Source organism: Ornithorhynchus anatinus, chromosome 18 (genome assembly GCF_004115215.2).
Source record: "Ornithorhynchus anatinus isolate Pmale09 chromosome 18, mOrnAna1.pri.v4, whole genome shotgun sequence".
NCBI lineage: Eukaryota > Metazoa > Chordata > Mammalia > Monotremata > Ornithorhynchidae > Ornithorhynchus > Ornithorhynchus anatinus.
Window position 1 is genome coordinate 44049083 of NC_041745.1, and position 27776 is coordinate 44076858.

The 27776-nt window shown below is 54.7% G+C and overlaps 1 long non-coding RNA gene across 1 annotated transcript; it reads left to right on the plus strand.

The window, feature by feature from the left end:
* Window positions 1-393: 393 nt before the first annotated feature.
* LOC114818229 lies at window positions 394-27776 on the plus strand. The gene is made up of 4 exons (XR_003766073.2): window positions 394-563; window positions 16813-17186; window positions 17343-17540; window positions 27551-27776. It is a non-coding gene; the product is annotated as an uncharacterized LOC114818229 (long non-coding RNA).

The following is a 27776-nucleotide window of genomic DNA, read 5'->3' on the forward strand; positions in this document are numbered from 1 at the left end:
TTGCAGTCTTCTCATCCCCTTGGCCTTCGATGGCCTTCTCCCTCCGGAGACGGAAACTCCCGGCCAATAGGCTGACCGACTGACCCTCGGAGCTCCCTGCCAGCTCTTTCCCACCCATTCTCTGCTCTCTGCTCCCACTCCATCCCAGCTCCCACTCCTGGTAAATCCCTCCTCACCTCCTCCCCGTCCCTCGCTCTGCCCCGGGATCCCCCATCTCCAACCACTCACTCGCACTCTCCCCCTGGCCTGGGACCGCACCCTCCCCCCGAAACCTGCCAGATCTCCGCTCTCCCCATGTGCGGATTGACCCGGTGGGTGGCGGTGGGGGGCGGTGGTGGTTGGGAGCGGGGGTGGTGGGCAAGGGGGGGATGTTATTCTCCTCCAGCAGGGCCTCCAGTGGACGGGAGATGCAGAGACAGAATAGAAAACAGCCACAGCACTGCAGGGGCCCAGCCGGCTGGTCTCTCTCGGCCCGTACAGAGCGTGAAGGGAGGACCGATCACGGACCGATCGCTGGACCGTCCAGCCGGAGTCTCGTCCGTAGGAGTCCCAACCACCCTCAGGTATTTATTCAGCTGTGTCACCCTGGTGCCTTTCTGCTACTTCCTGTTTTATCCCTGTGCTTCCTCCTGCTGTCTGCAGGGCATCTCTCCATCTGCCTGCCTGTCTGTCTGTCCATCTGCCTGCCCGTCTGCCCATCCGCCAGTCTGTCCATCTGTCCATCTCATCAGACTGTCAGCTCCTCCGGGGCAGTGAACAAGTGTCTGGCTCCTGCCGTGCTCTCCCAAGGTTCAGTAATGTGTCCTGCGTTTAGGAGCACTGTGGCTTAGGGGAAAAAGCTCAGTCAGAAGCGGGCCCTGGTTCATATGGGGTTCCCGGCCTAAGAGGGAAAGATGACTGCTGCCCATTTTACAGAGAAGGAAACTGAGAGAAGTGAAGTGACTCACCCAAGGTTGCATGGCAGGCAGGGGGTGGGGCCAGATGCCAAATCCCCTGAATTCCAGGCCTGGCCCTTTTCCCCTGGGCCACGCTGCCTCTTGCCAAGCTCCCTCCGCTGTCGCCAGCCTGGCAGCAGGGTCCAGGCCGGGGGTCATAATAATGATAATGATGCTTACTGTGTGCCAGACACTGTGTACTAAGCAGTGGGGTGGATACAAGCAAATTGGATTAGACATAGTCCTCATCCCACATGGGGTTCAAAGTATTAATCGCTGTTTCACAGATGAGAGAACTGAGGCACAGAGAAATGAAGTGACTTGCCCAAGGTCACACAGCAGAGAAGTGACAGTGGGGATTAGAACCCAGGTCTTTCTGACTCCCAGGCCTGCACTCTGACCTCTAGGCTATGTTGGGTCATGGGTTCGGTTCTGACCAGAACCACCCAAGAAGCTCCGGGTGCCTTCCCCACGTTGTCTCCTTCCCGCGAACCCCCGGTAGGCCGGCCCGTGCGCCGGCCTGCCGCGCAGAGAGCCCCCCGAGTCCCCCGCCCTCTGCGTCCTGCCGAGTTCCGCTGGCCACACGCTCTTCCTGCCTGGACTCTTATTTTGGGCGTTTTTCAGGATAACCTTTCCCGCGGCCCCGGTTGACCGTGAGGCTCTTCCCCCCCGGTCACTTCCCCGGCGCTATTTTCTACCTCTCCCCGGGACCCTGCCCTTCCCTGCTGCCGCCGGAGAGAGGAAGGGCCAGGCTGGAGGATGTGAACTCCCGGCCCCGCCCAGGCCCCGGGGGACAGACCGGGCCCCCCGCTGCCCATCCCCTACCACTGCCGACCACCAGGCAGAGCCGCTTCCAGAAATATCAATCAATCAGTAGGATTTATTGATTCCTTACTGCGTGCACAGCCCTGTACAAAGTGCTTGGGAGAGTCCATCAGTCGGTCAATCGTAATTATTGAGCTCTTACTCTATGCAGAGCACTGTATTAAGCGCTTGGGAGAGTCAGTCAATCGTATTTGTTGAGAGCTGACTCGGTGCAAAAGCACTGTAATAAATGCTTGAGAGAGTATAACAGTATAACAGACACATTTGCTGCCCACAAGGAGCTTACAGTCTAGTAAGAGAGACAGACATGAAAATAAATAAATTAATATTACAGATATGGACAAAACTGCTGTGGGACTGGGACGGGGGTGAATACAGAGAGCAAGTCAGGGTGACACAGAAGGGAGTTGGGAGGAGAGGAAAGGAGGGCTTAGTCAGGGAAGGCCTCTTGGAGAAGATGGGCCTTCAATAAGACTTTGAAGAGGGGGATCGTCATTGTTGGCCGGAGAGGACGGTTACAACAGAGTTGGTAGGCGTGTTCCCCGCCCACAATGAGCTTACAATCTACAAGGAGAGACAGACATTAAAAGAGATTATGGTTACGGGCATAAATCCTGTGGGGCTGAGGGTGGCGTGAATAAAGGCTACGATCCAAGTACAAGGCTGTCTCAGCAGGGAGAGGGAGATGGGGAAATGAGGGCTTAGTCAGGGAAGGCCTATCGAAGGAGATGTAATTTTAATAAAGCTTTGAAGGTGGGAAGAGCTGGGGGATGTCGGATATGAAGGGGGATGGAGTACCAGGCCAGAGACAGGACGTGAGCGAGAGATCCGTGGAGACTAAGGCGAGATCGCATGGGGTCATCCAAGACCAACCGGCCCATGAGACGCCCTGCCTCACCGGGACAGCTGGAACCAGGGTGAAAGTCCTCCAGGGCAGCTGGCTGTCTGCCTCAAGCTGTTGATAGAGTATGCTGAAATTAGCCTTTATCCAGAAGCAGCCCGGTACAGTGGATAGAGCACGGGCCTGGAAGTCATAAGGACCTGGGTTCTAATCCTTACTCTGCCACTTCTCTGCTGGACAAGTTACTTCATTTTTCTGGGCCTCAGTTTCCTTAGCTATGAAATGGGGATTAAGACTTTGAGCCCTTTGTGGGACGGGGACTGTGTCCAACCTGATTTGCTTGTATCCACCCCAGCACTTAGTACAGGGTCTGGCACATAGTAAGTGATTAATAAATACCACAATCATTATTATTATTATTACTGAAAAGAACCAAGGGAAAAGGTGGAACTTTCCAGAGTTCGAGAACTGTAATTATATTATCACAAGTGCCCAATACAACCCTCTGCCCACAGCAGGCGGGCATGCAATGGTGGCCGGAGAGCAGCACTCTACACAAAGTTGGTGACCAGTACAAACCATCCTGGGTGCAGACCAAAGGGTAGCCTAGTGCATAGAGCACGGGCCTGGGAGTCAGAAGGGCATGGGTTCTAATTCCGGCTCCACCACTTGTCTACTGTGTAACCTTGGGCAAGTCACTTCACTTCTCTGGACCTCAGTTCCCTCATCTGTAAAATGGTGATTAAGATTGTGGACCCCACATGGGACAGGGAGTGGGTCCAACCTGATTATCTTGCATCTACTCCAACACTTAGAACAGTACTTGGCACATAGTAAGCACTTAACACATACAATTATTTGTATTAGTGTTATTATTACTCAGCGTTTGGGAGAGCACAATAGATGTGGTCGACATGAAAGCTGCCCTGGAAGAGGGGACGATAGTAGTCTGGGCAGGAGGACCAGGAGCCAGCCACCTCCCTATCTCCCCACCTCCCCCAGCGACCTCTGCCCACATCTGGCTCCAGTTCCGGAGGGCAGAGGCGGTGCCCCACGTATGAGATGTGAACACATTCCCCGTGTGCCCCTCCCCGTGTGCCCCTCACCCCGCATCCCATCCCTCCCTTCCGGCCCAACCCGGAGAGAGCCAGGGGACCGGCCCTGCCCGTCGCTGCCCTCTCCGCTACCTGTCCCACTGCCTACCGCAGAGGGAGGGAGGGAGGGAGGGAGGAGGGGAGGGAGGCTCCCTCATGGGCTTCACCTTGGCCCCCATCCCCTGATGGAAGTGACGCTGGCAGCCCTGGACAAGGCATTCCACTTCTGGTTGAAATGAAGAAGTGGGAAGATGTGGGCTCTTGCCCTTAACTTCTCTTTGCCCAAGCCTGCTCTTCCTCTCCCTCTCTCCCTCCCACCCGTTGCCTGCTCCTTCTCCTTCTCCCCTTTCTTCTCCTTCTCCTGTTTCTCCTCTTCCTCTTTTCTCCTCTCTTCCTCCTCCTTCTCCTATTTCTCCTCCTCCTCCTTCTCACTCTCCTCCTCCTCATCCTCCTCCCCCTCCTTCCTCTCCTTCCCCTCCTCCCTTTTCTCCTTCCCTTCCTCCTCCCACCATGGCAGCAGTGGCAGCAGCGACAGGGGCAGCAGCTTTCCTGGAAGGCCCCTGTGTCCCTGTGGTCCCCACCTCCTTCCCTTTTCTTTATGGTATTTGGTAAGTACTTTCTTTGTGCCAGGTACTGTACTAAGTCCATGTCCACGTCCCACATTAGGCTCAGTCAATCCACATTTGACAGATGAAGTAAATGAGGCAAAGAGAAGTTAAGTGACTTGCCCAAGGTCACACAGCAGATGAATGTCAGAGCTGGGATTAGAATCTAGATCCTTTGCAAAACTTTGCAAAACTGAGGCCAATGGTGTGAGTGTGTGTACTTTGTATGTACACATGCCCATGTGTATAGGGGCCTGCATGTGTGTGTGTGCGTGTGTGTGTGTGTTGGGAGGGGTCGGGGGAGAGAGGTTCATTCAATAGTATTTCATTCAATCGTATTTACTGAGCACTTACTATGTGCAGAGCACTGTACTAAGCGCTTGGAATGTACAATTCGGCAACAGATAGAGACAAACCCTGCCCATTGATGGGCTTACAGTCTAATCGAGGTGTCTATGCCTCCTTTGCGTGACCCAGTCCAGTGCAGACTTGTATGACTGGACACTCTAAGGCCATGTGGGGTCCACTATAGCCCACATCCGACCCACTCGGGGCTCCCAGGCTACAGGAGAGCAGGAGAGAGCAGAGAAAAGCCACAGCCCAGAGATGCTCAGCTACCTGCCTGAAGTCCCGCAGCCGGCCCAGGTCTGCTCGTGCCCCCGGGAAGACACCTGTCCTGCATCCTGGAAGACGGGACCCAAGTTCACGCAGCTGACTGGGCCGACCCAAAGGGCCCGGCAAAGGCAGGAAGGGGTGTGTCACTCAGGGAGGGTCTCCTGGAGGAGGTGGGATGTCGGGAGGCAGTGAACGGGGAGGACCATCTGCTGGGCCAGGGGTAGGAAGTACAGGGCTGGTTGGGGGTAGGTGAGAGTAGGGAACTGGATGCAGGAGAATGGAAGGTACAGGCGGAGGGTCTCCTGGACTAGTAGGCTTCCTGGAGTAGGTAGTGCTTACTAGAGAAGCAGCGTGGCTCAGTGGAAAGAGCATGGGCTTTGGAGTCAGGGCTCATGAGTTCGAATCCCAGCTCTGCCACTTGTCGGCTGTGTGACTGTGGGCAAGTCACTTAACTTCTCTGTGCCTCAGTTCCCTCATCTGTAAAATGGGGATTAAGACTGTGAGCCCCACGTGGGACAACCTAATTCCCCTGTGTCTACCCCAGTGCTTAGAACAGTGCTCGCTTAACAAATACCATTATTATTATTATTATTATTACTATGTGCCAAGCACTGTACTAAGCACTGAGAGAGACATGAGCTAATCAGGTTGAAACCAGTCCACTTCCCGTATGGGGCTAACAGTCTTAATGCCTATTTTACAGATGAGGTAACCGAGGCACAGAGAAGTGAAGTGACTTGCCTAGAGTCCTACTGCTGACACACAGCGGACAAGCGGCAGAGCCTTGATTAGAACCCAGGTCCTTCCGACTCTTAGGCCCACGATCTATCCATTAGGCCATGCGGTGAGCGGGATGACCATCTGCTGGGCTGGGGGATGGGAGGTTCCAGGCTGGGTCAGGGAAGGTGTGAGAAGAGGGCTGAAGTGAGAGAGTGGAGAGGGAGGGATGGCGGGCCTCCTGGAGGAGGAGGGATATCAGGAAGTAGTGAGCAGGGAGGACCATTAGCTGGGCCGGGGGGATGGGAGGTTCCAGGTTGGGTCAGGAAAAGTGTGAAGAAGGGTCTGGAGGTGAGAGAGTGGAGAGTGATTGGAACGGGTAGGCCGGGGGACAGGGGGCCCTGGGGGACTTGAAGGAGAGCCCAGAGACCAGGAGCTGGTAAAGAGCCTGGAAGCTGGCGGCCAGGAGTTTCTGCCACTTGTGGAGGGAAGCAGGGATTTTCCATCCCGAAAATTCCCAAGCGGAGACCCACCCTGTCCCAGACACCAGCCTGAGTCCCAGCCAGGGTCAGGGGTCAGAGGTCAGCCAGAGGGCCCTGAGGGGTTTCTGAGGCTCTGGGGATTGGAACTGCAATAACAATCAGCCCTGTTTACTGGGTGCCTACTGTGTGTAGAATGTTGTACTGGGTGCCTACCTGGGGCAAAGGGCTGTACTGGGGCCTACTGAGGGCAGAACGCTGTGTTGAGCACCTGCTGTGTGCAGAGCACTGGACTTGGTGCCTGTTGAGCGTAGGGCACTGTATTTGGAAGAATAATGCTGTTCTGCTGTGTGCAGAACAGTGTACTAGACCCTTGGGAGAGTGCAAAACAACAGAGTTGGGAGAGGCAATTACTGCCTTCAAGAAGCTTACAGTCTACAGGGGGAAACAGACATTAAAATATATTACAGTTGGGGAAATAGTAGAGAAGAAATATATGGAAATAAGTGCTGTGGAGTTGGGGTGAGTATGGAAATGTTTGAGGGGTACATGGCCAAGTGCATATTTGACACAGAGGAGAGGGTGGATTGGGCAAATCGAAGGGCTAGTCAGGAAAAGCCTCTCAGAGGTGTGACTCTAGGAAGGTTTTGAAAGTGGGGAGAGTTTTATTCTGTCAGATACGAAGGTGGAAGGAGTTCCGGCCAGAGAAAGGATGTAGGCAAGGGGGTCGAAGGCGAGATAGACGAGATCGAGGTACCTTGAGCAGGTTGGTGTTGGAGGAGCGAAGTATATGAGCTGGGTTGTAGTAGGAGAGACTTTCGGCCTATCGGATACGACGGTGGAAGGAGTTCCGGACCAGAGGAAGGATGTGGGTAAAGGGTCGAAGGTGAGATAGCCAAAAATGAGGTACGGTAAGTCAGTTGGCATTGGAGGGGCGGAGTTTGCGGTCTGCGCTGTAGTAGGAGAGCAGTGAGGTGAAGAAGGAAGGGCCAAGGTGTCTGAGTGCTTTAAAGACGATGGAGAGAAGTTTCTGTTTGATGTGGAGGTGGATGGGTAGCCACTGGAGGTTCTTGAGGAGTGGGGAAGTGTGGACTGAACTTTTTTTGTAGAAAAATGATCCAGGCAGCAGAGTGAAGCGTGGACTGGAGTGGGGAGAGATAGGAGGCAGGGAGGTTAGAGAGGAGGCTGATGCAGTTATCAAGGCCGGAGAGGATATGTGCTTGGATCAGCATGGCAGCAGTTTGGATGGAGGTGAGGGGCACTGACTCCCGGACCCTGGGCAGCGGCAAAGATGAAGCCCCTGTGCTTCAGTCTGGCACCATATTGTGACCCCACTGGGGCGTCCGGATGACCGTATTCTCCAGCAGCCGATCCGGGAGCACTCCGGTTCCATCCAGTGCTCCCTGCCAGTAAGTGCTCCCTGAGCAGAATCGAGGTGTCCCGAGGAAGGTGGTGTCCACCCAGTGAGGGCAAGTGATGGTGGTTGTGCAGTGCGGGGGCAGCAGGAAGTTGGCCGGCCCGGTGGACTCTGGTGGTCAAGAGCGGTGGCCCCCTCTGTCCCGGGGGGAGGTGGTGGGAGGGGGATCCTTATCTAAGGAGTCCGACCCGGGGCCTGGAGCCGAGCACCTTCTCCCGACCTCTGGCCGCCCTTCTGTGGCTGATGCTGACCAGACTCCGGCCAGACCCAGAGTCCTCTGGAGACGGGGAGGGGGATGGGGGGGAGATGGTGGGATGGGGAGAGAGGGAGGAAAGGAGGGAGGGGAGGGGAATGGGGAGGAGGGGGGAGGCGGGAAAGGGGAGAGGTGAGGGGATGGGCGAGGAGGAGGGGTGGGGTGGGAAGAGATAGGGAGGGGGTGAGGGAGAAGGGAAAAGGTGGGGAGGGAGGGGGGCAGGGTGGTGGTGGATCTTTGGGCAGAGACACTGCGCAGCCTTTTCCTTTCCTCCTCCCAACCCCCCCAGGTCGGGCTGACCTATTGAACCGCCAGGCCAGAGGAAATTTGACCTTCTGCCAGCTGAGGACTGGCCCCGTGGCAGCCTTTGACTGCCCTCTGGGGGAGGTGGAGCAGAAAGCAGAGGGGCGTCGCCCCCATCCCCACCTCAGGAATGTCAACTCTGCTCTCTCTGGTCTCCCCCAGGGCTCTCGTAGGCATACCCGGTCACTGGCCTCCACTGGTCACCAGCTGGGGACCCCCGGCCCGTGACTGTCTGGCAGGATCCTGGTGGAGGACAGCTGGATTCGGCGCTGACCATGCGCCAAGCACTGTGCCCATCCCCGGGGCAGAGGCGGGCTGACCAGACGGGCCCCAGTCCTGTGTGACACGGGGTCCACAGTCCCAGAGGGCAGGGCTGCCAGTGAGCAGGGATCTCGTCCCCATTTAAAAGAGGAGGAACTCCGAGGCCCAGAGCGGGTAAGCGGCCCTCCCAAGGTCACACAGCGGGACCCGGTGGGGGAGGTCAGATCAGGGGGTCTGTCAAGCCCACGTTGGCAGAAGTGGGGGTTCAGCGGGTTTGATTGTGTCCAAGCAGAACACTCCCCATCCCCATCAGGCCCAATTTGCCTGCTCGCTCTCTCCACATGGCTCCCCAGCTCACTCTCTACCTCCTGCACACAGTAAGAACCCAGCACCGCACTCTGGACATAGTAGGTGCCCAGCATAGTGCTCCACACAATGCAGGCTCCCAGTACAGCACTCTGTATACGGTAAGTACCCAGCCCAGTAGAGAGTACTGCATCCCAAAATTCCCCTGCTTCAAAACCTTATCTCCCCCACTTTAAAGCCATATTAAAGGCACATCTCCTCTGAGAGGCCTTCCCTGACTAAGCCCTCCTTTTCCCACTCCCTTCTGCATCACCCTGACTTGCTCCCTTTATTCATCCCCCCTCCCAACCCCACAGCATTTATGTCCATATCCGTAATTTATTTATTTCTAATAATGTCTGTCTCCCCCTGTAGACTGTAAATTCGTTGTGTAGAGGGAGTGTGTTTGTTGACTGTTGTATTGTAATCTCCCCAGAGCTTAGTACTCTTAATGCTCTGTACAGAGTAGAAGCAGCGTGGCCTAGCAGACAGAACATGGGCCTGTGAGTCAGAAGGGCCTTGGTTCTAATCCCAGCTCTGCCACTAGTCTGATGTGTGACCTTGGGCAAGTCATTTCACTTCTCTGGGCCTCAGTTTCCTTATCTGTAAAATGGGGATTAAGACAGTGAGCCCCATGTGGAACAGGGACTGCAGCCAACTTGATCAGCTTGTATCGACCTCTGTGCTTAGAAGAATGCTTGACACACAGTAATTGATACACAATTGACTGACTGAGTAGATGCACTTATGTATTTATCTGTAATTTTATTTATTTATATTGATGTCTGTCTCCCCCCCCCCCCCCCGCCCAGACTGTGAACTCGTTGTGGGCAGGGATTGTCACTCTTTATTGCTATGTTATACTTTCCCAAGCTCTTAGTACACAGTAAACACTTAATAAATACGATTGATTGAATGAATGAATGAATGAATGAATGAATGAATGAATGAATGAATGATGCCCAGCCCAGTGGTCCGCACGGGACCGACACCCCTAACTTCCATTGGTTGATTGGGTGACAGGGTGATTTGCACCGCACCTTGCCATAGCTGTGCGGCAAGTCCCTGGCTTCTCCCGGCCCGGTGTATTCCCCGCTGCAGGGGAAGGACCATCCCGAGGAATCGGGCGGTCGGTGGGTGGGTGTGCCGGGTGCTCATTAAAGAGCCTGAAGACCCCGCCACCCCCCAGGAATTCCGCCATGAATGCAGCAGCAGCAGGGGTGGGGGGCGGTGACGCCCAGCCTGTTTGCACAGCTGGGGGAGCAGGGGGCTGGCATGGGTGGAGGAGGTAAACATAATATCGGTATTTGTCCAGCACTTACTCTGGGCCAGACACTGTACTAAGTGCTGGGGTGGGTACAATCAGGGTACAGCAAATCGGGTTGGACACAGTCCCTGTCCCAAGTGGGACTCACAGCCTTGATCCCCATTTTACAGATGTTGTCATTTGTTAAGCGCTTACTATGTGCCGAGCACTGTTCTAAGCGCTGGGGTAGACACAGGGGAATCAGGATGTCCCACGTGGGGCTCACAGTCTTAATCCCCATTTTACAGATGAGGAAACTGAGGCACAGAGAAGTGAAGTGACTTGCACATGGTCACACAACAGACAAATAGAGGAGCAGGGAATAGAATCCATGACCTTCTGACTCCCAGGCCTGGGTTCTATTCACTAGATTGTGCTGCTTCTTGGTATTGTGGTATTTGTTAAGTGCTTACTGTGTGCTAGGCACTGTACTAAGCGCTGGGGTAGATACATAATAATCCCGCTGGACACAGTCCCTCTCCCACCTGGGGCTCACAGTCTTAACCCCCATTTTACAGATGAGGCAACTGAGGCACAGAGAAGTAAAATGCAGGGGTAGCAGTGGGCTGCAAGGACTTTGGTAGAGGATTGCCCTTCTGATGGCTTGAGTCCAGAGCCCAGCTGCAAGTAGCAATCCCTCGAGACTGTAAGCTCATTGTGGGCAGGGAATGAATCTGTTTATTGTTATATTGTACTCTCCCAAGCTCTTAGTACAGTGCTCTGCACACAGTAAGTGCTCAATAAGTTGGTTGAAAGAATGAATCTAGGAGCAGGGGAGCTGGGGAAGTCAAAGAGGGTCTGGAGAGCAGTGGGGTGAGGGTCCGGGGCAGTGGCAGGTGAATTTTTTGTCAGTCGGGGTTGGGACCGGTGGTCCGAGCTCTCCACACTCCCCAGGGGCTCCTGACTCTCCCCTTGGCCGCGTTGCAGCCCGACTCTGTTTAGTTTACCCGCACGGAGATTCTTTCCTGAGCATTAAATTGCTCCAAATATCAATAGTTACTAACTCACTTCCCTAATTCCACTCATTTGTATTGCTTGGGCACTTACTGTGTACAGAGCGCCGTACCAGATGCCCGTTTACAGTGTGCAAAACCCGGGATTGGGTGCCTACTGTGTGCACAGCGTTGTACTGGATGCCAATTTACTGCCTGCAGAGCGCCGTACTGGGCCCTTAATGTGGGGCCTAAGGCAGGAGCTCTTTTCAGCAGGAAGGGTTGTAGGGCTGCAGGGATTGCCAGGCGATCAGAAATGCAGCATTTCCTGGGCTCTCAGGGTCACAGCAATTGCAGGGATGGCAGCAGTTGCTGGGCTCTCAGTGTTGCAGGGGCTGCGGCATTTATGGGAGTTGCAGGGCTGCAGCGTTCGCCATGCGTTGCGGAGATTGCAGCCGTCGCCGGGCTCCTGGGATTGCAGGAGTCGCGAGGAGTGCAGAGGTTGCCGGCCTAACGGTTGCAGGGGGGGTGCAAGCCCCGCAGCAGTTGTCCGGCTGTCCGGGTTGCAGAAGTTGCAAGGGCTGTAGCGCTTGACGCTGCAGGAATCGAAGGGGCCGCAGGGGCTGACGGTGAATTAGGCCTGTTCCTTCCTGCTGGAGTGAAGAAGCGTCTCTGGTGGCTGGACCAGGCCAGGGAGGGAGGGAAGGAGGGAGGCGGCAACCCAGGCCAGGAAGGAAGTCGTTGCCCATGGTAACACCCCTCCCCCACCTGGAAGGGGGCTTGGTGCTAGTGACAGAAAGCAGTGGAGGGGGGGAGGGGACGGGGTCTGAGAGGTGGGTGGGGGGCTCCCATAAGGAGGGCTTTGACACGCTCTCAATGGACAGCTTGTTCCTGGGGGGCACCGAGGGCTAGCTCCTAACTAGCCCCGCCGTCCTTCCTGTACAGTAGCCGGCACCTCCGGGCTGGGCCGGGGGCCGAGTTCCGGGCAAGGACACTCCGGGCTGCAGGGATGGGCCGGGGGCCTGGAGCCCCACGAGTTCTCCCTGGGACCCTAGTCCCCAGACACTTGTCTAATGGGAAGCGGCAGGGCCTCAGTGGCTAGATCCTGGGACCTGAGAGTCAAGGAGGTCATGGGTCTAATCCCAACTCCGCCACATGTCCGCTGTGTGACCTTGGCCAAATCACTTCTCTTCTCTGGGCCTCAGTGATCTCATCTGTAAAATGGGGACTGAGAGGTGAACCCCAAGGGGGACAAGGACTGTCTCCAACCCGATTTGCCCATATCCACCCCAGTGTTTAGTACAGTGCCTGGTACATAGTAAAGCACTTAACCACAGTTATACCACAACCATATCATATCCCCAGCCCCGACCTCCCCCACCTCAGCTGCTTCACTGTATCCCTCTCGCCCTCCCTCCTGGGTTTCCCTGAGCTTACTAAGCCCCTCCTGCAGGAGGTCCTCCAGGCCCTGGCCCCGGCACCAACCTCCTCAATCAACCAAGTGTCCGTCAGTGTTTATCGAGCACCGCTGGGAGCTGAGCACTGTCCCGAGCACTGTGGGCATAGCATTAGACTGAGCAGAGAAGACAGTATGCCTTAGTAGACACGATCCCTGCCCTGTAGGGGCTTCCAGTCTGCTGTGTGCACAGCGCTGCACTGTGCATTGGGAACAGGACATTAGAGTTAGTAGACTTGGTCCCTGGCCTCAAAGAGCTCTCAGTCTCCTGGGCAGAGGACAATAGAGTTAGCGGACACCATCCCCGTCCTCGGGGACCTTCCAGCCTGGCAGGGGACGCAGGCATTAAAATAAATGCATTGCACACCGTAAGCGCTCAATAAATACGACTGAATGAATGAAAGGTGGAGGAAGCAGTAGAGTGGAAGGTTTTGGATATAAGTGCTGCGGGGAAAGGGGGGGCGTCCTTCCTGTCCCCCCACCCCACTCCCTCCTGCTCAATTCACTTTTCTAAAGTCAACTCTCAAAGCCATTTGGCTGTACTTCGTGTGTGTGCGTGTGTGTGTTTGTATATGTGTTGATGGTCTTAGCAGATGTGACCATTGGCAAAGGCCAGAGATGGGGGGTGGGGGGTGGGGGTGGAGGGTGGGAAGAGGTGGAGCAGACCCAGGCAGTTAGTTAGATTCTGTCACTTGAATTTGGTTTTATGTTTAAAGGCAGCTCTCTGGGATAGGGATGGGGGAGGGAAGGAGGAGGAGGCGGAGATGGAGGAGGGGGAATAGTGGTTCTTAGGGATTATTGGCTGAAGCCGATGGACGGACAGACGGAAGGACGAATGGACCTATCCTCTTCCTCCTCTCCCTGGGATGTGTTATTCAGCTTAACCCTTGGGAGGGTCCAGGGGTGAGTGGGGCTTTACTGGGGGACCCCGAGGTTTCTCCCTGCTGCTGCTGGTGGCGGTCACAGCAGGAGCATTTATTAAGCACCCAAGGGGGACCAGGCACTGTACTGGGTGCCTGGGAAACAAAGAATGATAAACCAATCGATCAATCAATCATATTTATCGAGCACTTACCGTGTGCAGATCACTGTACTAAGCGCTTGAGAGAGTGCAATGTAACAGGGTAAAAGATTCGGTAGACACGTTCCCTGCCCACAATGAGCTTACAGTCTAAAGGGGAATGCAGGCTTTAACGTAAATAAATAAATTACCGATATGGACTTAAGCGCTGAGGGGATGAAGTTGGGGTGAATAAAGGAAGCAAATCCGGGCGACTCAGAAACCGGTGGGAAAAAAGGAAATGGGGGGTTAGTCAGGGAGGGCTTCTAGGAGGAGATGTGCCATCAATAAGGCTTTGAAGGTGGGGAATGTGATATTTTGTGGGATATGAAGAGGGAGGGAGCGAATCACCCCCTGAGTCCTGGTGGACCAGGGACCAAGACAGCTGCAAGTGTGCACACCTCTGGGCTTGGGCCTGGGCTGGGCCTAGGGTTGGGCTGGGGCTCGTTGCGGGCAGGGAATGTGTCTGTTTATTATTCTATCATCATCATAATAATAATAATTATGGTATTTGTTAAGCCCAGTCTTTAGAACCGTGCTTGGCATATAGTAAGTGCTTAAATACCATAATTATTATTATTATTATTATTAAGCATTTACTATATGCTAAGCTCTGCACTAAGCACTGGTGTAGATGAGGTAATCATGTTTTCGCTCGTGGGGCTCGCAGTCTTAATCTCCATTTTACAGATGAGGTCACTGAGGCACAGAGAAGTGAAATGACTTGCCCAGGATCACCCAGCAGACAAGTGGCAGAGCCAGGATTGGAACCCACATCCTCTGACTCCCAAGTTCATGTTCTTGCCACTAAGCCACATTGCTCATCTGCTCTCCCACGCGCTTAGTACGGTGATCTGCGCATAGTAAGCGCTCAGTAAATATGACTGACTGACTGGGGTTAAGCCGGAGTTGGGCTGAGCTAGGGTTGGGTGGTGGCTGGGCTGGGATTGGGCTGGGTAAACTGGGGTTGGGCTGGGGTTTGGGAGGAATGGGTTTGGGCTAGGTTCATTCATTCATTCATTCATTCATTCATCCATTCATCCATCCATCCATTCATTCATTCATTCATTTGTATTTATTGAGCACTTAATGTGTGCAAAGCACTGTACTAAGCAGTTGGGAGAATACAATATAATAATAAACACCCATATTCCCTGCCCACAACAACCTTACAGTCTAGAGGATGAGCTTACAATTGCTATTACAATTACAATTACAGTTGCTAGGTGATCCTGGGAAAGTCACTTAACTTCTCTGAGCCTCAGTTTCCTCAACTGTAAAAGGGGGATTCAGTACTTATTTTCTCTCCTACTTAGACTGTGAGCCCGTTATTATTATTATAGTATTTGTTAAGTTCTTACAGTGTGCCAGGCACTGTACTAAGCACTGGGGTGGATACAAGCAAATTGGTTTGAACACAGTCCCTGTCCCACGTGGGGCTCAGTCTTAATCCCTATTTTACAGATGAGAGAACTGAGGCCCAGCGAAGTGAAGTGACTTGCCCAAGGTCACGCAGCAGACAAGTGGTGGAGCTGGGATTAGAACCCATGACCTTCTGACTCCCAGGCCCTTGCTCTATCCCCTACACCATGCTCATTCCATGCTGTCTGATTAGCTTGTATTTACCCTAATGTTTAAACAGTGCTTAATCGTGGCTTAGTGGAAAGAGCATGGGCTTGGAAGTCAGAGGTTGTGGGTTCTAATCCTGGCTCTACCACTTGTCTGCTGTATGACCTTGGGCAAGTCACTTAACTTCTCTATGCCTCAGGTACCTCATCTGTCAAAATGGGAATTAAAAAATGTGAGCCCCATGTGAGAGAATCTGATTATCCTGTATCTACCACAGAGCTTGGAACAGTGCTTAGCACATAGTAAGTGCTTAAATACCATACTTATTAACAAATACCATAATTATTAGTACATACAGTGCTTAAGAAATTACCATACCCACCCCCCCACAAAAAAGATTTAAACTTGTAGGCCAGAAAAGTAGAGACATAGAGCATTCTGGGGGCAAATGGTGAGAGTGGACAGACCGAGGTTGGGCTGGGCTGGGGCTGGGGTGGAACTAAGCTGGGTTTGGGCCTCGGGGGCCGGGGCCGGGGCTGGGGTTGGGCTGAGTTTGGTCCGGGACCGGGCCTGGGCTGGGCCGGGGCAGGGATTGGCCCAGGGTTCTGCCTAGGCCCAGGCCCAAACCTTTCCTTCCGATCTCAGCCAGGCTGACATAACCTCTACCACCTCTGGGGAGGAGCCGTGCGGAAATGGAGAGAAACATGTGGATTCGATTCTCTCAGAGGTGCCGGTGGGGGAGGGGGGTGATGGGCCCAGTTCCATGGGGTCTGCAGGCACAGTCTTTGCTGGTGGGGAGGTGCAGGGAGCAGGGAAGACGCGGGTGGGGGCAGGGAGGGAGGGGAGACCAGTCTGTTCCTGGACCCAGGAGCCCCCTTCCCATTCGTATCCAGTTTGGAGCTCCGCGGTTGTCCCGCCACCCCTCCCCCAGCCCCCGTTCCCCTGTCCCCAGGTCCTGGCAGAGGTCCAAGGCTGAGCCTGTCTTCTATTATACGCTCCTGGTTACCCAGTGCAGCTCTGCACACCGCAGATGCCCAATAAAGTGCTCTGCTTACAATAGGCACCCAGCACAGTGCTTTCCAATATATCCAGTTGATGGAACAAGTTCGCTGTCCCTCGGTTGCCTCAATGGTGAAATGAGGATTAAAACCGTGAGCCCTACATGGGGCGGGGACTGTGCCTAGCTTGATTATTTCGAAACTACCCAGTGCTTAGTACAATGCCTTGAATGTAGTAAGCAGTTAACAAATACCATTAAAAAAAACACACACAACTGACGGATCTGGCTGTGACTGCTAAGGGGAAGAGCAGAGAACAGGGGAGAGGAGTGATTGGAAGAGTCCTGCAGGTCCAAAGAGGATCCAGGTCTGCAGGGAGAATCCATGGGTATTGGAGAAGATCCAGAATCACAGGGAGGATCCAGCAGCTCCGGAGAAGATCCAGAATTGCAGGGAGAGTCCTGTGTGGAAAAGCAGCATGGCCTAGTGGCTGGAGCACAATCCTGGGAGTCAGAAGGACCTGGGTTCTAATCCTGGCTATGCCAGTTGTCTGCTGTGTGTGCTCTGCACATTGTAAGCGCTTAACAAATACCAACATTATTATTATTATCTTGGACAAGTCACTTCACTTTTCTGTGCCTCAGTTACCTTATCTGTAAAATGGGGATTAAGACTGTGAACCTCAGGAGGGATAGGGACTGTATGCAACCCAAATGGTTTGTATCCACCCAAGCGATTAGAACAGTGCCGGGCATGTAGTAAGCACTTAACAAGTACCACTACTATTATTTTTATTAATAGCAGATCTAGAGACCATCCAGAACTTCAAGGAGAGTCTGGCAGCTCCGGAGAAGTTCCAGAATTGCAGGGAGAGTTCAGCATCCTTGGAGAAGTCCAGAACCATAGGGAGAATCCAGCCGCTCCTGGGAGGATCCAGAACTCCCGAGTCATCTGTAGGATCCGGACTCTCAAGACAGAGCAGATGTGACCTCACGGAGCCCAGGAGCTGCCCCCATCCCCGATGGCCCAGAAGTCATGTGGGATAAGGGGAACCCCATCTCTCTCTGTTTTTCCATTCCAAGATTCCCGCCCACTCTTCAGTCAGTGCTCTTTCCCCACCCAGCCCGAGCACCTTCCGGCTCTGAGCCACCCTCCAGGATCAAAATTCTGCCCTCGTAAGTGTGAGGTAACATAATAAAGGAATATAGACCCAGCTGGCTGTGCCTCTGGGCCTCAGAGGGGCTGGGGTGTTGGTGGTCGGGGGGGGCGATGGGAGAGGCTGGAGGCAGGGAGGTCGGGTGGGGAGGCCGATGTAGGATTCTTTCCGGGAGGCGACAAGCATCTGGCTCTGGGCGGCGGCCTCCGGGAAGGAGAGGAAGCGGATGACGCTGATGATGGCGGATGGGCTCCAGAGAACCCCGGGACCCGAGTGTGGATAAAGGGAGAGGAGGATTCGAAGACAGAGTCGAGGCAATGGCCTGAGAGACGGGCAGTGGCGGCAGTGGTGTCCACCGTGGTCTGAGAATCAGGTAATTACACGATGGCCAGGGTCCCTTTGTGATCTGTTTTCATCTTCCCATGCAGAATGAAGTGTTTGCGTCCGGATAATTGATACCCACACTTACTTCGGGGGGGGGAGGGGGGAGTCTCTGAGTGGGTCTGGTTAATTTACTCCTGTGGATGGATGCAACTTTAACTATCTGAGAAACGTGGGCTGACCCCCCTCCTCTCAGGCTCCTAGCAACCCACTCTGAGCTCCATCTGGTCACATTTCCCCCTCCCTCCGCCCCCACCCCCCATATCCCCTTCCTCTACCTCCTTCACCACACCATCCCCCATATATCCCCTCACCCCTCCATCACCCCATCCTTTACCTTTCACAGAAATCATCATCATCATCAATTGTATTTACTGAATGCTTACTATATGCAGAGCACTGTAATAATAATACTAATTATGGTATTCGTTAAGCATTTATTTTGTGCCAAGCATTATTCTAAGTACTAGGGTAGGTACAGACTAATCAGGTTGGACACAGCCTCTGTCCCACGTGGGGCTCACACTCGTCTCCCCATTTTACAGATGAGGTCCAGAGAAGCGAAATGATTTACCCAGGGTCACACGGCAGAAAGCGGCAGAGTCGGGATTAGAAACCATGTCCTTCTGACTCCCAGTCCTGTGGTCTATCCACTAGGCCACGCCGCTTCTCATATTTGTATTTATTTATTGCATGCTTACTATGTGCGAAGCACTGTACTAAGCTCTTGGGAGAGTAAAATACAACAGAGCTGACAGACACTTCCCTTCCCTTACCGCAACGACCAATCTCAAGTTTTTCCCTAGAATGGGGAATTTGACTAGGGAGTCCTCAGTGTCCATTGATGTGGCCACTCCTTGTTCCCCCTGCCCCTAGGCGTCCATCCTGACCCAATTATGAGTATGCACACACACACACACACACACACACACACACACGTCCTCTTAGAGAGCCGGGTAACACGTTCCAGGTGGAGGCGGGGAGAAACGTCTGTGATTTATGTGGACGGTGTGGTGGAAGACAACTCCTCCAGGGATCAAGCTCGAACCCCACCCCCCCGGCATCCTGAAGAGGCTCGAGGCTCGTTCTCCTGGTTGAGAAGCAGCTGGTGGCTAGCGGAAAGACCACAGGATGACCGGAAGTCCTGGTTTCTGATCCCGGTTCCGCCACTTGCCAGCTGGGTGACCTTAGAGAGGTCACTTCACTGCTCTGGGCCTCAGTCTCCTTATCTAATAATAATAATCATTGTAGCATTTGTGAAGCGCTTAATATGTGCCAGGTACTGTACTAAGTGCTGGGTAGCTACAAGGTAATCAGGTTGGACATAGTCCCTATCCCAAAAAGGACTCACAGTCTTAGTACCCATTTTACAAATGAGGATACTGAGGCAAAGAGAATTGAAGTGACTTGCCCAAGGTCACACAGCAGACAAGTGGCGGAGTCAAGATTAGAACCCTGGTCTTTCTGACTCCCAGGCCCATGCTCTATCCACTAAGTCATGTTGCTTGTCACCTGTCAAATGGGGATTCATTCATTCAATCGTATTTATTGAGACCTTACTGTGCGCAGAGCACTGTATTAAGCGCTTGCACTGTACTAAGATTCAATACCTGATCTCCCCCTCCTTCAGACTTTGAAACCTGTGTGGGGCAAGGATAGTGTCTGGCCACATTGTCTTGTAACTGCCCCAGCATTTAGCACAGTGCTTGGCACATAATACGCACATAAGAGATTCCACGTTACTCCCTACCCCACCCTTGGCCTTAGCCTTGTTTGTAAACTATTTTGTCTGCCTGTCTGTCTCTCACCTCACACTCGCCATCCAACTAGCTGCAAGAATAATAATTTTAATAATGATATTGATTTAACAGCTTGTGCTTTGCCCTGCACTGTGCTAAGCACTGGGGAAGATACAGCATACTCAGATTGGACACAGGCCCTGTCCCACACGGGCCTCCCAGCCTGAGAGGGTAGCTTAGCCTAGTGGGTAGAACATGGGCCTGGGAGTCAGAAGGACCTGGGTTCTAAATCCCGGCTCTGCCACTTGGCTGTTCATAGCCTTGGGCAAGTCACTTCCACTTCTCTGTGCCTCCGTTACCTTGTCTGTAAAATGGGGATTAAGACTGTGAGGGCCATCTGGGACAGTGACTGCATCCAACCCGATTAGCTTGTATCCACGCCAGCGCTCAGAACAGCACCTCTCACATAGTAAGCACTTAGCCAATGCCCCCATTATTATTATGATTATTATTATTGGAGGGCGAAGAGGGATCTTAAGCTATTTTTACAGAGGAGGAAACCGAGGCCCAGGGAGGATCGCTGTTCTGGTCGAAGTCCCGGCTCCAGGACGGGGCCTCGGCTCTCTGGGCTCCCTGGGCCTCTCTCTGCCCCTGCAGGCCCGGCTGTGGTGGGAGGGAAATGTGTGATTGGCTGCTGTTGCCCTCTCCCTAGTGCTCGGCACAGCGTTGTCCACACAACAGGCAGGGCCTCAGGACACGTCCAGGACAGGCAGTGACTGGTTGGTTTGTCCCGTGACTCCGCCCCAGGGCAGAGGGAGGGTCTGCAGAGGAGTTTCGTCCCCCTGCCCTTCAGGCTTGGGACACAGATCTGTCCCTTATGCTACTCTCCCAAGTGGTTAGTACAGTGCTCTGCACACAGTAAGCGCTCAGGAAATATGATTGATTGACTTTGTTGTAGTCTATCAAGCCGTGGCCATGAGTGACTCTCAGAAGCAGCAATGCCTAGTGGAAAGAGCCCCAACCTGCGAGTCAGAGGTACTGGGTTCTAATCCTGGCTCTGCCACATGCCCTCTGTGTGACCTTGGGCCTTCACTTATCTGGGCCTCAGTTACCTCATCTGTAAAATGGGGATTAAGACTATGAGCGCCCTGTGGGACAGGGACTGTGTCCAACCTGATTAGCTTATACCTACCCAGTGCAAAGAACAGTGCTTGGCACATAGTAAGTGCTTAACGAGCACCATCATCATTATTATTATCATTGTTGCTGTTATTATCATTATTAGTATTATTAGACTCGGCCTGCGTCTCCATGGGCCATGCTTAGCCAAATCCCTGGTCCACCCTTAGTGGCCAGCTGCCCAGCACTGGGCTTCCTGCCCTGGATGGAGCTGACCCAGGAGAGCACGGGAAGTGCCACCACCCTGCCATGGCAACACTGGGCCTCATCCACGTCTCTCTACCTCAGGGATATGGCTAGACCGGGAGGAGCAGGGGGCTGTACTGGATGCCCAATGCATCGTGCACCACTGTAATGGCATCTACTATGTGTAGACTGTTGTGCTGGGCACCTGCTGTGAACAGAGTGCTGTGCTGGAGCCCTGCTGAGGGCAGAGCGCTGGAATGGGTGTCTATTGTGTGCAGAGTGCTGTGTTCGGGGCCTGCTGGGTGCAGAGCACCTGCTGTGTTCAGAGCACTGTGACGGGCACCTGCTGCATGCAGAGGGCTGTGCTCGACGCCTGCTGTGTGCAGAGGCCTTTGCGGGACACCTGCTGTGTGCAGAGGGCTGTGCTGGATGCCTGCTGTGTGCAGATGGCTGTGCGGGGCTCCTGCAGTGTGCAGAGGACTGTGCTGGGCACCTGCTGTGTGCGGAGGGCTGTGCTGGCCGCCTGCCGTAAATACAGCGGGGGCGGGGGTGGGATCTGTAGAGAGATGGAGGCGGAGGGTCACTCGGTCGGTCACTCGGGCGAGAAGAAAACCCCCCCGGTCCCCCCGGCCTCCCCTTCCCCCCCGACTGCGTGCCGGCCCCGATGACCAGCGTGTGACGCCGGCTGGCCGGTCTGATCGCCAGCGGGGAAAATTCCATGAAATCCCGTCCCGAAGTCACGCAGGGCCGTTTCCAAGAAAAACATCCCCTGAACCAGATGAAACTCCAAACAACAGCGACCTCAGCAACGTCAACAGTAAAAGGCCTGAGAGAGCAAAACCTGCAGAGACTTGAGAAAACAGAGGCAGGAATGGAGCAGGGTCCCGAGGCCCTCCCGGCCCTCTGCCCCCCGCGGCCACCCGGGCCCCGGCCGGTGGTCGTCGAGAGCGGAGCGGGCCCTGCTCGCCGGCTCTGGTGCCCCCCACCCACCCACTGCCTGACCCCGGGTCCCGCTGGCAGGAGGGGAGGGGGCTCTCGTCTGAGGAAGGGGAGAGGCGTTCAGATGAGGAAAGTAGAGCCCAGAGAGGGGAAGTGATTTGCTCCAGGTGACCCAGCAGGACAGGGCAGAGCGGCACTGGGCTGTACTGTCACGGGGGCCGAGGTGGGGGAGGGCACCCTCTCTCTCCCTGGACAGACCCTCCCCTGCAACCTGGGCAGACCCCGGCCAGGATAGACCCTGCTCTGGACAGACCCCATCCCAGACAGACCCTCCACTTGGGCAGACCCCCCAACCCAGACAGACCCCGCTCTGGACAGACCCCAGGACGGGCCTCACAGATGGTGGCCACAGCGGGCCGGATGAAGCCCCCTGGCCCTCCGGCCTCCACCCAGAGACCTTCAAGTTCTTTGCCGGGGTGAGGCCAGGGCCTGGCAAGGCCAACTCCCAAATCCCAACACTCACATCACCATCCTGGCAGCAAGCGCTGCTAACGCTAGATTCAACTTGCCTCTTAATGAACGCAAAGTCGATCTGGGATTACATTTCAGCCTCAAAACAGAGAGAGAGAGAGAGAGAGAATGTGTGATGTATGTGTGTGTGTGTGCGTATGTGAGTGTGTGTGTGTTTAGTGTATGTAATGGTGGATTTAATTCTGATGGGGCCCCCTGAGAGCGAGGTCCTGACCTTTATATTAATGGCTGCCTTCCCCTCTAGAATGTAAGCTCTCTCTGACCAGGGAATGTGTCTACCGATCCTTTTGTGTTGTATGCTCAATCAATCAGTCATATTTATGAAACGCTTGCGGTGTGCAGAGCACTGTACTAAACGCTTGGGAGAGTACAATAAAACAGACAAGCAGCATAGCTTAGTGGATAGACCATGGGTTCTAATCCTGGATCTGCTTCTTGCCTGCTGTGTGACCTCGGGGAAGTCACTTGATTTCTCTGTGTTTCAGTATCCTCATCTGTAAAAGGGGGAGTAAGATTGTGAGTGCTATGTGGGACAGGGACTGTGCCCAACCTGATTACCTAGTTTAAAAAATAATGATGGTGTTTGCTAAGCGCTTTCTATGTGCCAAACGCTATTCTAAGTGCTGGGGTAGATACAAGATAATCAGGTTGTCCCACCTGGGCTCACATTTCTAATCCCCATTTCATAGATGAGGTAACTGAGGCACAGAGAAGTGAAGTGACTTGCCCAAGGTCACGCAGCAGACAAGTGGAGGAGCCAGGGTTAGAACCCTTGGCCCCCAGGGGTTCTGAATGCCCCTGTGACAACCCAGAGTTTTCTGGGTACCTCCGTGCCCTATACAGGGTTGTGGGCAAGGGCCGGGCGTAGGGTGTGGTGGGAAAGAGACGGAGGTTAGTCTTGGGAGCTTGGTGAGTTGGGAGCGAGAGGAATGTGCCTGATTGGTAGTCGGGGGTCTTTGGGAGTGGCTGGGGGGAGCTGTTTGCATTTCATTATGAACCAGACCCTCTGATGACCTTGGTGACCAGTCCCCGGGTTAACATTCTCCTCCCCATTGCCTCTAGCTAGTGGGATGGTCATTTCTGATGCCCTCCCCTGTCAACAGGAGCTCTGATCGCCTACCGGGCTGGTACTAATAACTGGTATTTGTTAGGTGCCTACTATGTGCCAGGCACTGAACTAAGCACAGAGGTAGATACAAAATAATCAGGTTGACACAGTCCCTATCCCACAAGGGGCTCATAGTCTTAGAGGGAAGGAGAGCAGGTATTAAATTTGCATTTCTCTGCAGAAAAAACTGAGGCCCACAGAAGGTAAATGACTCACCCTAGGTCACAGAGCAGACAAGGGGCTGAGCCAGATTTAGAACCCAGATCCTCTGACTTCCAGGGCTGCGCTCTTTGACTGGGAGCTTGCTGTGTGCTGGGCGCTAGACTGGACTTCTAGCCTCCCGCTATCTCCCACCTCTGGCTTCGATCCACACAAGCCAGCCCCCTCGCCGCCCCTCACTCTCAACCCTCTGCCTCAGTAGCCCTGCCAGGAGAAGACGTGTTCCCTGCAGTCGGTTCTGAACTTGCCACCTCCGGCCCTGGCGAGGGAGCAGGAGTTCCTGTCCTGTCTTGTCCATCCTCTCAGTGGTTCGGTACCCTCCAACCTGCATCTGTCCCTAACACCGGTCAGTCTGGACGCTGCTCCGTCCCTGCATCTAACTGGCCCGTGATTTCTAGCAGGCCAGGGCCCGTCGATCAGTCAGTCAATCATATTTATTGAGCGCTTACTGTGTGAAGAGCACTGTATTACGTACTTGGGAGAGTTCAGTAATAATAATAATTATGGTATTGTTAAGTGCTAACTATGTGCCAGGCACTGTACTGAGTGCTGGAGTGGATACAGCAAAACAGGTTGGACACAGTCCCTGTCCCACGTAGGGCTCACATTCTCCATCTCCATTTTACAGATGAGGGAACCAGAGAAGTTAAGTGACTTGCTCGGAGTCACCCAGCAGACAAGTGGCAGAGCCGGAATTAGAACCCACGACCTCCTGACTTCCAGGCCCATGTTCTAACCACTACACCAGGCTGCTTCGACAGACATAGTCCCTGCCCACAACATGCATACAACCTAGAGAGAGAGGCATTCAGTCATTCCTTCGGTTCAGTCGTATTTATTGAGCTCTTACTGCGTGCAAAGCACTGCACTAAGCACTTGGGAGAGGACAATAGGACACTCATCAGGCATGTTCCCTGCCCACAGTGAGCTTACAGTCTAGAGGAGGAGACAATAGTATAAATAAACAAATGACAGATGTGGATATAAGTGCTTTGGGGCTGGGAGGGGGGATGAAAAAGGGGAGCAAATCAGTGGTGGCCATGGGCGGGTAATGACCCTTTGCCCCGTGACTTCTGGTGACCTTCAGCGAAGGGGAGGGAAGGGATCCATGGGACAGCTGAGCTGAGGTCCCGCCCCATCACCTGTGACCCTAACCGTGCCCTCCCCTGGTCTCAGGCCCCGCCCCATCACCTCTGACCCCGCCTCCAGTGGCAATGCTGAGGCATTAGGCATAGATGGGGATCCTCCCCTTGCCCCTGCCACCGACCCCAGTGACACTGTTTGGGCCGCCCTCTCCCCATCCTCAGTCACTGATCCAGGCCTGGAGGTCCAAGCTTAGCGGTCCAGGCCCAGCGATCCGGGCTCCGCGGCGGTCCGGGCCTGGCAATCCAGGTCCGGCAGTCCAGGCCCTGGGGCGGACCGGGCCCGTGTGGTGGTTTGAGTTGTGCGACTGCAGGCTCTGTTTGTGTTTGCGCCTGCCTCCGCTTTGCTCTCTCCCGCTGAGCAGGCCACATCCTTGTTCTGCGACTCCCCCGGGGAGCCGGAGGCGTCGGGGAAGGAAACTTTCTCCAGGGAATCTGGGGTCACAGGAGCTGAGGAAATTCCCGACTGCCCCTCTCACCACCCCTCCCGACCCAAACAAATCATATGGGACACAGCCCTCCCTGAGGCCTCCCCTACTCCCTAACATCTCTCCCTGAGCCCCTTCCCCACCACCCCCACCCCAGCATCTCTCCCAGAAGTCCCCCTACCCAGCATTTCTCCCCGAGGCCCCCTAATCATCTTTCCCCAAACCACACCTCCCCCGCTGGCATCTCTCCCCAAATGTCCTCTTTCCCCTGCATCTCTCCCTGAGGCCATCCCCCCACCCTTGGCATCTCTCCCTGGGGCCACCTCCACCTTTAGCATCTCTCCCCCAAATCCCCCTCGGGCATCTCTCCCAGAGCCCTTGCAAAGCAGCATGGCCTAGTGGAAAGCGCATAGGACTGGGAACCAGAGGAGGATGTCAAAGGGGTTAAGGGGCACAGACCCAAGTGTAAAGTTGATACAGAAGATGGGGGGTAGGAAAGTGAGGGCTTAATGAGAGAAGGCCTCTCGGAGGAGATGTGATTTTAAGAGGGTTTGAAGGTGGGGAGAGTGGTAAACCTGTCAGATATGAAGAGGGAGGAGGTTCCAAGCCAAAGGCAGGATGTGGACAAGAGGTCAGCGGCAAGATAGACAAGATCAAGGTACAGTGAGTAGGTTGGCAGAGGAGTGAAGTGTACGGGTTAGGTTACAGTAAGAGAGCTGCAAGGTAAGGGAGAAGGGGATAAAGGGATTGAGTCCTTCGAAGCCGATGGTGAGGAGTTTCTCTAGACTGTATGCTTTGTTGTGGACCAGGAATGTGTCTGTTTATTGTTTTATTGTAGTCTCCTTAAGGGCTTAGTACGGTGGTCTGCGCACAGTAAGGGCTCAGTAAATGTGCATGAATTAATGAATGAATGTGGAGGTGTGTAGGCAACCACTGGAGGTTCTTGAGCAGTGGAGGATGTGGATAGAACTGTTTTTTAGAAAATTGATCAGGGCAGCAGAGTAAAGTATGGACTGGAGTGGGGAGAGACAGGAGGCAGGGAGGTCCGCGAGGAGGCTGATGCGGGATTCAAGACAGGAGGTGACAAGTCCCTGGACCGGCGTAGCAGCAGTTGGACTAAAAATGACTGGGGGCTCCCACCAGACCCTGGAAAACAGCCTCTGCCCGAGCTTTCCCCATTTCCCGGCAGCCTCTGCTGGCCCAGGGAGGTGGGGGGTGGCCCTGATAGCGGACGGAGGTTCACATCGCGAAGCTTTGCTCTTCTCTATTTCTTCCTCGAATCCCACTTAGGGCTTTGGGTCCAGCTGATGTTTCTGGGTCCTGGGTTTCTCCCGTGGCAGCAGCCCGGCAGCTCCAGGGTGAAGGCCCAGCCCCCCGCAGGCCCCCTTGGCCCCCCGCGGCCCCGAGGAGCTGACACTATTACTCCTGCTGTGTGGCCATCTGGAAGGAGTTTGGTGCGGAGAGCCCAGGCTCCTCCTCACCCTCCCCCAGCCACCTGTAATGCATTAGAGCCCCCCAGGCCCAGCGGCCCCTGGCCCAGCCCCCCAGCTCCAGGCCCCCCCAGCCCCCGGCCCGGCCCACCCAGCCCCCGGCCCAGCTGCCCGGCCCGGTCCCAGGCCCAGCCCCCCAGCAGGCCCGGCCCCCTCACCCTGCGCCAGGGGAGCCCACGAGACTGAAACCAGAGCTGGGCTGCCGGAGAGCAGAGCGGAGCGGAGCAGAGCCGAGAGCGGCTTCCAGGAACGCCCGTCTCTGGGGGGCGGGAGGGATGGGGGTTGGGGGGAACGACAGGCAGCCAGCGGGCCGGGCGTTTCCACACTGGGATGCAGAAAACGGCCGCATCTGCGAGTCGTTTAGCTCCGCTTGCCACTGGTGCGGCCCCGCGGGGGCCACCCCGGCCCTGGGCCCCCAGCTCCTACGCCCCTAGCCCCCCTCTGGTCACGGTATTCCTGGGGACTCCAAAACCATCGCTTCAGTCCCAGAGCAGCTGGGGAAAGTCCTAGCAGCCAAAGTCCCCATGCATTGAGATGCCAATCCAGCAGACCCCTGCCTGGACTTATATGGATGGTGATTGGCAGGGGTGGGCAAGGAGGAATGGGTAGACACAACACAGACAGACACACACACACACACAGTCCGGAGCCCCAGATAAAGAACCCCCGGCCCCTTCCCCCCACCCCACCACCTCCAACCTCCCTGCCAGAGGAGGAGAAGGAAGGGCAGAGAGGGAGGCTGGGCGGTGGGCCTGAGGCTCCGGGAGAGTCTACTACAATTGCAAAAGAGATTTCTTGACTGTGTCTCGCTCCCAAGTAACATCCTACCCAAGGAGCAGGCCAGAGCAGGCCAGAGCAGGCCGGAGCAGGCCAGAGCCCCCCGACCACACCGCGCTGGGAATGTTGTCTGAGAGATCTTTGTCAAAGATACATGTCCTAGGGGTGGGAAAGCTGGGGAGGGGGACAGAGGTGGGGAGGGGAGGAGGGGCCCTCCCCACTGAGCTAGGACTTTTTTAGGGAATGTTTGTTTCTTTTTTCCAGAATCCAGCCAACAGCAGAGAAGTTTGGGAACCAAGCCATCCATCCTGTTCATCACCTTGAGCTGGAGGCAGGGGGCTGGACCGATTGGCCCTTCCCTGGAGGTCTCCTCCAGCTATTTAAGTCCAATGATTCCCCAAAGGTTTTCCAGGTTTCGTGAAGATTGATTTATTTCTCCCCTGGGGTCGATGAGTTCAGGGATCATCTCTCTTTATTGCTGTGTCGTACT